This window comes from Papaver somniferum, chromosome 11 (genome assembly GCF_003573695.1).
Source record: "Papaver somniferum cultivar HN1 chromosome 11, ASM357369v1, whole genome shotgun sequence".
Classification (NCBI taxonomy): domain Eukaryota; kingdom Viridiplantae; phylum Streptophyta; class Magnoliopsida; order Ranunculales; family Papaveraceae; genus Papaver; species Papaver somniferum.
The window spans coordinates 104,354,215-104,364,525 of NC_039368.1; positions in this window are offsets into that span (position 1 = coordinate 104,354,215).

Below are 10,311 nucleotides of genomic sequence, written 5' to 3' on the forward strand. Positions count from 1 at the left end.
TCCATGGCCAGAGCCCTCTCCTCTTCCGAAATAGCCTTTGCAGCAGGAACGACATCAGCGAGAATACTGTCTCTGTCGACCTTCACAATGTCAAGACGATGCCGCAACCAACTCACGTTGAACTTCAAGGATTCACAGGTAGACACCATGTTCTCCCACTTTTGTATAGTTGGTTCCACGACGGGACGGATGGATATACTTTCCATTTCAACGACCATAGGCAAGAGGCAATTCACTGTGGAAACCAAGGCAGACGAGCAATGCTGCACCACACTCCTGATAGCAATGTGGCCGGATCTTTTCCATATCTTCGTGTAAAGAATCACGAATTCCTTCCGCACCAGGAACCCACCAACGTTCTGGTAGTTAGAAGATAAAAACTTCATGCGGATTTCGAACGACAAACCTGCGTTGGGATACTCATGATAAGAAATGCCTAAATCAGCGTCTTTCAGATCTACAGCGGTTGGCAGGGTCGGACTCAAAGGAAGGGGGGAAACCAATTCATCCTCATCAATGATAGTCACGCATGCTCCCACATGATATCTCTGCACAGAAGAAAATCTTTTGTCACTCATCAGCAAGCAATGAAACATCTACTGATCAACGAAAGCATACCGGTATAATCTTCTTGACTTGGATGAACCGGGTAGGAGAATTGTTACGAGAGTCAGGCCTCACGCGCTTGACTGAAGAATCTAGCTGGCTCGAGGATGATCCGCTTCTGATTGACATAATAAAGAAATATGGACTCGACAAGAAGAAACCTTTACACTGAAAGAAGGGAGATGATACAATTTCACCAGCATATATACCGCGGAAACCCTAAAGAAAAAAGAGAAACGGATGCTGAGCAGACAAGATGAGCCTACATTGCAACCAAAAACTCATCCACAGTGAAATATCTCGTCAATACACTAATCTGGAGTAAAGAAAAATGGAGATACGTACCGGGAACGCGCTTGCCAGCGTTATTGCTACCACTCCACCGCCAGCACCGAGATCCGGAAGCAAAACCAGCGACATGACATGAGGAGGAAGAATGATTTCCCCTTTTATAGCCGCAGTGCTTGTGGAATTTAAATAAGGAAGGGATTTCCTACTTGAAGTCACGCATTAAAAAAGGCAACCAGGCTCCCAATAGCAGGCTACACGATGCCAACAGTCCGCTCCACGCCGTGCCAAGCCAATAGCCCGCACCACACCAAGCCAGCGCCCAAGCCCACGCCATACCAAACCCATGCCAACGCTCACGCACGCCAAGTCTATACCAACGTCCCGCCAAGTCAATGCATGCGGCTCCCCACCGAGCCAAGTTCTTGCAAAGCCGCCAACACAAGAATCACGAATTCTCCTTACCTCTCGAAAAGGTTAGACGGATCTTCATGACCATCTTTTCATGACTTGCCGTTTTGACTCTGTCCTTGTCTGTCACCATCTTATGCTTACCTCGCAACAATGCTCCTGTTCCGAGCTAAGCATGTGACTTAATGTTGATGGTGGTTTTTAGCTTAGGGTCAAAATCGTAAAACCTTGCATCTGACATGACGTCATTACCGCCACTAGCACAAACAATGAACCATTCAACATGTCGGCGTAAAATTACCGGGTACCTCTTTTTTTTATATATATCCTCACGCCATGTTCCACGACAGAACCCTCAAGTACCGACTGGCATTGTCTCCGCACATGCCAGCCACGCACGCTAGCCAAGTGTGCCGACGACATGCCAACCATGCCAGCCACACCTCCGCGCCAAAGGCATGCCAACCATGCCAGCCGCCCCATCGTGCCACTGGCATGCCATGCCAGCCACGTCACCGCGCCAAAGTCATGTCGATCATGCCAGCTGCACCACTGTGCCAATGGCATACCATGCCAGCCATGTTTCCGCGCCAAAGGCATGCCGGCCATGCCAGCCGCGCCACCATGCCAACCACGTCTCCACGCCAAAGGAATGCCAACCCTTCCAGCCGCATCACGGTGCCAATGACATACCATGCCAGCCACGTCTCCGCGCCGAAGGCATGCCGACCATGCCATCCTCGCCACCGTGCCAGTGGCATACCATGCCAGCCACGTCTCCGCCCAAAGGCATGCTGACCATGCCAGTCGCACCACCGCGCCAAAGGCATGCCAACCATGCCAGCCGCACCACCGTGCCAATGGCATTCCATGCCAGCCACATCTCCGCGCCAAAGGCATCAACCATGCCAGCCGCACCATAGTATCAATGGCAAGTCGTTCCAGCCACACCTACGCACCAAAGCCATGCCGACCCTACCACATGCTGCTGGCTTCCAAACGAAGGGTTGCAACAATCAACGGCTACCCTTCCATCTGAGATGCATATCTCAGCCATCCAAGTTCGCTACCTAACGCATGGAAACTTCTGGACGAAGGCCAAACTTCACGGTTTGTCAATACCCTAATTTTGGCCGCGCCTAAAATATGCCAAATCCATGCCAGCCCTACCACATGTCGTTGGCTGCCAAACGAAGGGTTGCAACAATCAACGACTACCCTTTGCATCTAAGATGCATATCTCAGCCGTCCAAGTTCGCCACCTAACGTATGCAACTTCCGGTCCAAGGCCAAACATCACGGTTTGCCAAAACCCTAATTTTGGAAGCGCCTAAAATATGCCAAAGCCATGCCGGCCCTACCACATGCCGCTGGCTGCCAAACGAAGGGCTGCAACAATCAACGGCTACCCTTCCATCTGAGATGCAGATCTCAGCCTTCCAAGTTCGCCACCTAACGCATGGTAACTTCCGTCCCAAGTCCAAACATCACGGTTTTCCAAAAGCCTAATTTTGGCCGCACTTAAAATATGCCAAAGCCATGCCAGCCCTACCACATGCCGCGGCTGCCAAACGAAGGGTTGCAACAATCAACGGCTACCCTTCCATCTGAGATGCATATCTCAACCGTCCAAGTTCGCCACCTAAAGCATGGAAACTTTCGTCCCAAGGCCAAACATAACGGTTTGCTAAAATCCTAATTTTGGCCGCGCCTAAAATATGCCAAATCCATGCCAGCCCTACCACATGTCGTTGGCTGCCAAACGAAGGGTTGCAACAATCAACGACTACCCTTTGCATCTAAGATGCATATCTCAGCCGTCCAAGTTCGCCACCTAACGTATGCAACTTCCGGTCCAAGGCCAAACATCACGGTTTGCCAAAACCCTAATTTTGGAAGCGCCTAAAATATGCCAAAGCCATGCCGGCCCTACCACATGCCGTTGACTGCCAAACGGAGGGTTGCAACAATCGAAGGCCACCCTTCCTTCTGAGATACGAATCTCATCCATACAAACTTGCCACCAAACGATTTGTGGAAATCTCTTGGCCACGGTGCCAATTCTTGGACGCGACGCCAAAACCCTAATTTGGTCGTGCCAAGAGCATGCACGTGCTGCAACCATGCCGTTGTTGACAGACGAAGGGTTGCAACAATCAACGGCTGCCCTTCCTCCTGAGATACGAATCTCAGCCATACAAACTTGTCACTAAACGATTTGTGGCGATCTCTTGGCCACGACGCCAAAACCATAATTTGGCCGTGCCAAGAGCATGCAAGCGCTGCAACCATGCTGCTGGTTTCCAAACGAAGGGCTGCAACAATCTACGGCTACCCTTCCTCCTGAGATACAAATCTCAGCCATACAAACTTGCCACCAAACGATTTGTGGCAATCTCTTGGACATGGCGCCAATTCTTGGCCACGACGCCAAAACCCTAATTTGGCCGTGCCAAGAGCATGCAAGCGCTGCAACCATGCCGCTGTTTGCCAAACGAAGGGTTGCAAAAATCTACGGTTACTCTTCCTCCTGAGATGCAGATCTCATCCGTGCAAACCTTCCACCAAACGACTTGTGGCAATGTCTTGGCTGCGATGCTAACTCTTGGTCATGGAACGAACTTGGCTGCGATGCTAACTCTTGGTCACGATACCAACTTGGCTGCGATGCTAACTCTCTGGTCACGACACCAACTTGTCTACAAACACCAAATATTTTGGCCATGACACACTTAGCAACATGTTAAACGTTTTCCACGAAAACACTCGAGACATCAAAATATGTCACAAATTGGGGGATGCTCATCAGGGTATTGGTCTGGCGGTTTACAGCGTGCGGCGTACACTACGCCCGTTACAGGAAAGTGTCATAAGGGTGAGGCGGTTAGTAAATACAAGAAGTAATGGTGAAACGTTTCCTTCATTATGGAAACATCAATTCTAGGCGTTACCGTTACCACTTTCTTCCATTTACTCAACCGTTCCACTTCTTACGAGACCACGATACGTTTCGTTGCGACTTGTATATATAGGTCTCACCTATTTCCACCAAAGACAAGTTTTGGTCAGAAGAATACAACACTCAGAAATCACTTGTTAGCTTTCCACTTTCTGATACAAGTCGTCAAACAACTACTCTTCCCGAATCAACTATTCTGGTCTCAACACTCTTTTTGCTTCCCTCTCTAGACCAACCCTTCTCCTTCACTTTGTGACCGAAGCAAGTCTAGAACGGCCATTTCTTGGTTTAGGCCGGATTTGTACAAATTAATCTCTTGAATCAAAGTACTCCCTTGCATTACATTTTTTAGGGTTTGGACTTGTTTCTCACCCACACAATCAAAATTACCGAAATCAGCAGAAACTGTTTTCACCCTCAAACAGCCGTATGGATGTGCCATTTCATATTACCAAACAAAGGAACTCTGTACCGTTAGGGGTTAAAATAAACTTCGTAATGACCCGTAAGTCCTTTTGGTGTACATGAAAACAACGAGAATATCAACCATTAGTCATAGACTCATGGCGGGAATATCACTGATAAGTCATACGGGCAATACGATTGGATCATCGAAAATCAATTGCGACTCCCGTATGACTTGTCGCTCATACTATTGTTATGAATTATCGCTCATATGGGTTATTATCGATCGTATGACCGATGATAAGTTTGCGCAGAGAGTTCATATAGAGATCGTTGGGGGTTCTAAAGGATATGCTTGTGTCCATTGTTCCGAGGGGGTCATCCAAATCACCATCATAAACTATCCCGTCCTAATTATCATTCTCACAAAACTTCTTCTCCATCCTCGCTATCTGATTCCTCAAAATCCTCATCTTCTTCATACAACCAACGTCCATAAGTGTCAACAAGAGAAAGCCTTGTTCCAAAGCTTGATAGAACCCCCTCCTACATCAAGCTGATCAAAAATTCTATTGTAATGATCAAAAAGTCCGCTTGGAAGTAGAAGAAGAACAACACTAGTTATCTTGTAATGATCAAAAAACCCTAAGGCTTTCTGAAATAGTTCATATACCTTTCCTATTGAGTTGAGTTACCTCACTATAGGTTTTCTATTATCAATGGCTTCTTCTTCTTTCTCCTGGGATCTGCCAGAGGATTTCGTTGATAATGTTGTATATTTCGAATTCCATGTAAAAAAGGGAACCTTTGTAGAAGTTGAGGTCTCTCTTTCTTAATCTCCTGATAATTACTCAGATATTTAGGACGATGAAGAAATTTCTGCTAAAGTGGTTCTTGATTTTCTTAAATGCTTTGAGGAAGCAAAAGTGCAACTCGTTGATACTATGAAGTGTCTTGATGTGTTAAGAACTGAGTTGAAAAAGGTTACTTCTGACATTGGTCTCATAAAGACACATATTAAAGAACTTATCAATGAGGATATCTTCTCCGAAGATGCAGTGGATGCTGTCAATCACAAGCTCAAAGATCTCATGGCTTGTGAGGACTCCGAAACGTCTATTTGATTTCAGTTCGTGTTCGTTTTTGGTGGTTTAGGACTCTTTCTTTGTTTATTAACTTGCTGATTTTATTTTATCTAGGAAACTTCTTATGAGAATTTATTCTTGTGTTTTAAGAAGGATAACTAGGGTTTGGAATAGCTATTATTGTGATTACACATAGATATGTCCAACATTTTCATCTTGCAATGTTTTTAGATTTATTTGTTTAAATTCTAAAGTTTATTTGGAAGATGATTTTGCAGTATTAATCTTTATGATTTCATATATTGCAATTTGTTATGGGATATGTGTGTTTGCTTCCGTGAACTATGATTGTCCCATACGTGGTCAACAGTTAAGTCTTTCATATGTCGATATGCAAGTATTGATAAAAGATTGAATGAACTTTTGACAAACGAAAGTTAAGCCTTTTATGTCATATGCAAATATTAATGGAAGAAATGATGAACTTTTGTTTACAAAGATTAAATATATTATCTGTCATTGTGCAAATGGTGATGAGAAATAGAATGAATCTTTGTTTATTCCGCAGTATTGATCTTCCCTGATCCATATTCTTTATGTAAATATTGTGCGGCTCCGTAAGTTCTCTTATGTTAGCATTTTCAATTGAATTAATCATGGGTTTTCTTGTGGTTAATTTAATTGAGATTATTGGATACAAATTCATATTCTTATGTAATTTGTTAATGTCCAAAGAAATCTTTATTTTCTTGTGAAATTAAGGTCGCTTTTGTTGTTCTTTCGGGAATGAAATTTTACGGGGGAAAGTTCTTAATTGAACTTGTGCTTAATTGCCAAATCTTTGTGGGGAGTGCGGCTGTGGAATATTATAGGGGTTATCTTGTATCTTTATAAACTCCTTGATGAATGCATTTAGTTTCGAACATATGATTGCATCTAAAAAAGTTGATATGTACTTTCTTTTGGTCATGAAGTGTCTCTATGGAAATTTCATTAGGATCCCACTAGTTTTCGTACCTTTGCCAATTTTATTGACAAAAAGGGGGAGGATTAACGTGTAGTTCACACTACAAATACATATGGTTTTCGGATCATTATGTGAGTAGGAGTGGTTTTCATGTGATATGAAGTATTGACTAAGGGGGAGTGATACATATCACCATAGTATTGTTGTCAAAGTTGTGATACAATTGAACTTTGATGCTGTGTAATAATACTATGACACTGTATAACAATGATTGAGGGCTATTATTTTCTCATTGTTATGGATACGGATCTTCAACAATGATGATGCTGAATTGAATACCTTTGGAATCATTGGAGTACTTGGAAGTGACGAAGATTTTGAGTAATATTGAAGAATCAAGGAGATCAAGCATGTGGATGAGAAGACGCAAAGTTTATTTATTTTGTATTACATATGTGTTGATAGTTTTGTCACTAAAATTGACAAAGGGGAGATTGTTAGAGCACTGCTCGGTCGAACTCGCAGCCGTTGCTATCTCAAGCTTGTTTGTCAAGTGTAGTTGCCAAAACTATAAATCTTGATTTCTAGTCTAGTTATAGCTAAGTCTCGGACTAGGATAGTAAGTGTAATTAAGCTCTAGACTCCACATCGTTCATCATGAAAAGACGAAGAACTACTCAAAGAACTGATGGAACTTCATCGACAAAAAAAGGTATGTGGAGACTTGAACTTATCTATCACTCTATATCCTATCTTGAGGCAAAAGTTGTATTTCTATATAGACTTCGATTATACACATTTACTATCTCGAGCCGAGTTTATCTCGCTTATCTCTTTCTCGATATATGTGTTGGTAAGCTTTCGTTTTGGCCAAGTTCATCTTTACTCGTGACGAAAGTCATGTTGATTATTTCAATAACTTGAAAATTACTTTCGAAGATGGGAATAGATGTCTCACAGAAACTATTAGCTTCAAAGCAATTTTCAAGTGATCAATAGATCAATACGAAATATTCTGAGTCTACATCAAATGACTGTCTCAAAAAAATCATGTAAGATGTTACCAAGCGATTTTCACATGATCATCTTTTGACTTTTGTCAAGAATAAAAGATGAACTTGGTTAAAGCGAAAGCTTACCAACACATATTTCGAGAAATATGTAAGCGAGTTAAACTCAGCTCGAAATATCAAATGTATATAAAGTAAATCCTATATAGCTATACGACTTTTGTCTCAATAGGAGATAAAACTGAAATAAACTTCTGAGTGATAGATGAGTTCAAGTCTCCACATACCTTTTGTTGATGAAGTTCCACACGCTCCCCTTAGTAGTTCTTCGTCTTCAATCGATGAAGGTCGTGAAGTCTAAAGCTCAACTGCACATTCTATCATAATCCGAGACATATCTATAAGTAGACTAGAAATCAAGACTTATAGTTTTGACAACTGAACTTGACAAACAAACTTGAGATAGCAACGCTTGCGAGTTCGACCGAGCAGTCTCTAACAGTATCCAAGAGTTATATCTTAATTTCTCAAATCAATATGCAATCGAACAGATAGAAATCTGTGAGCCGGATCAATATGAGAAATGACTTGGATGGAACCAAAGACCAATATCCAAGCGTCAATCAATTTCAATCAACAACCAAAGGTTGGATTTACCAATTGATTGAACTACGCACAACTTGTGATATTTCAATTATATAGAAAATATAATGCGGAAAAGAAATAACATAGACACCAGAAATTTCGTTAACGAGGAAACCGCAAATGCAGAAAAACCCCGGGACCTAGTCCAGATTTGAACACCATACTGTATTAAGACACTACAGACTCTAGCCTACTACAAGTTAACTTCGGAATGGAATGTATTTGACCCCTAACCAATCTCACACTGATTAAGGTACAGTCGTGTTCCTTATGCCTCTGAATCTCAGCAGGACTCTACGCACTTGATTCCCTTAGCTGATCTCATCCACAACTAAGAGTTGCTGCGACCTAAAGTCGAAGACTTGATAAACAAATCTGTCTCACACAGAAAAGTTTATTTGAATAGATAAATATGTCTCCCACAGAAATACCTGCGAAGTTTTGTCCCGTCTTTTGATAAATCAAGGTGAACATGAACTAATTGATAATACGGTCTTATATTCACGAAGAACAACCTAGAAATATCAATCACCTCACAATAACTTAACTATATGGTAATAGAAGAAGTTATTGTGGAATCACAAAGAATGAGACGAAGAGCTTTGTGATTACTTTTTATATCTTACCTATCTGAGATAAATCTCGAGAAAATATTAGAGAAGATAGTACTCAATACGATAGAACAAAGTAAGATCACAGTATGCAACTACAGAGAAAATAGTTGGGTCTGGCTTCAGAATACCAATGAAGTCTTTAAGTCGTTAACCTATAATGGTTTTAGGAAAAACCTAGGTTAAAGGAGAATCGACTCTAGTCGCAACTAGTATCACACAGGAGGTGTGGGGATTAGGTTTCTCAGTTTCTAGAGTTCTCCCTTACATAGTCTTCAAATCAGGGTTTGATAACTTTGGAACAAAGCAATAAATATTTACCGTTAGATGGACCCTGATTCAAGATTCAAGCTAATATCTTTCCACCGTTAGATGGTGTTTATCTTGTTACACACAAATGAAATATACCTTCATTTAGATATGGGTAACCATACCTAAACGTGTATATTTAGTTGGCTCAATAGAAGTTAACCGAAGTTATCCATATGAACACTTTTCTCTTAACCTTGTTCATCTTAATACTTCTAGATCAATTGATAATTAAATGAATCTAATAATTTTACTCATAGAGTTTTTCAATTGTTAATATTCTCATAGAAGCAGACAAGACACAATTGAAGAAAAATCGGATTGATTCAAAAAAATCAGTTCATGAACATTTTAGCCACGGTTTGCAAAGATTGCATTCCTTAATTTATAAATGTATTTGGTCATGAGTATGAAATCATGCTTAACCGATTTAAGAACTTGAACCACTTAAGTTTGAAAATGGGTACGCGAACTTAAGTTCCGGACATTGGTCACAAGCCGACAGTTTGCAAACGGGTACGCAAATTTTAGCTCTGGACCGAACTCAGTTGAAACCCGTTTGCGAACGGGTACGCAAACTTGGTTCCCGGACTTCAACAGTCAAATCAGTTTGCGAAGTGGTATGCAAACTTAAGTACCCAGACTTAAACAGTTGAATAAGTTTGTGAACGGGTATGGAAACTTCCGGTCCTGAATTCCGTCAAAACAGTTCGTACACAAAGTACACAAACCGTAATGTATCCAAACATGGGTTTTAGCTCTTAACTCCCATTTCAATTATTGAAACATTCTTTGAAGACGACAATAGCTGTCTCACATAAAATATTAACTTATAAACAATTTTCAAGTGATCGAATGATCAATACGAAATATCCCGAGCCTACATCAAATGACTGTCTCAAACAAATCATGTAAGATGTTACCAGGTGATTTTTCACATGATCATCTTTTGACTTTCGTCAAGAATAATGATGAACGTGGTTAAAGCAAAAATCTTTCCAACACATATTACGAG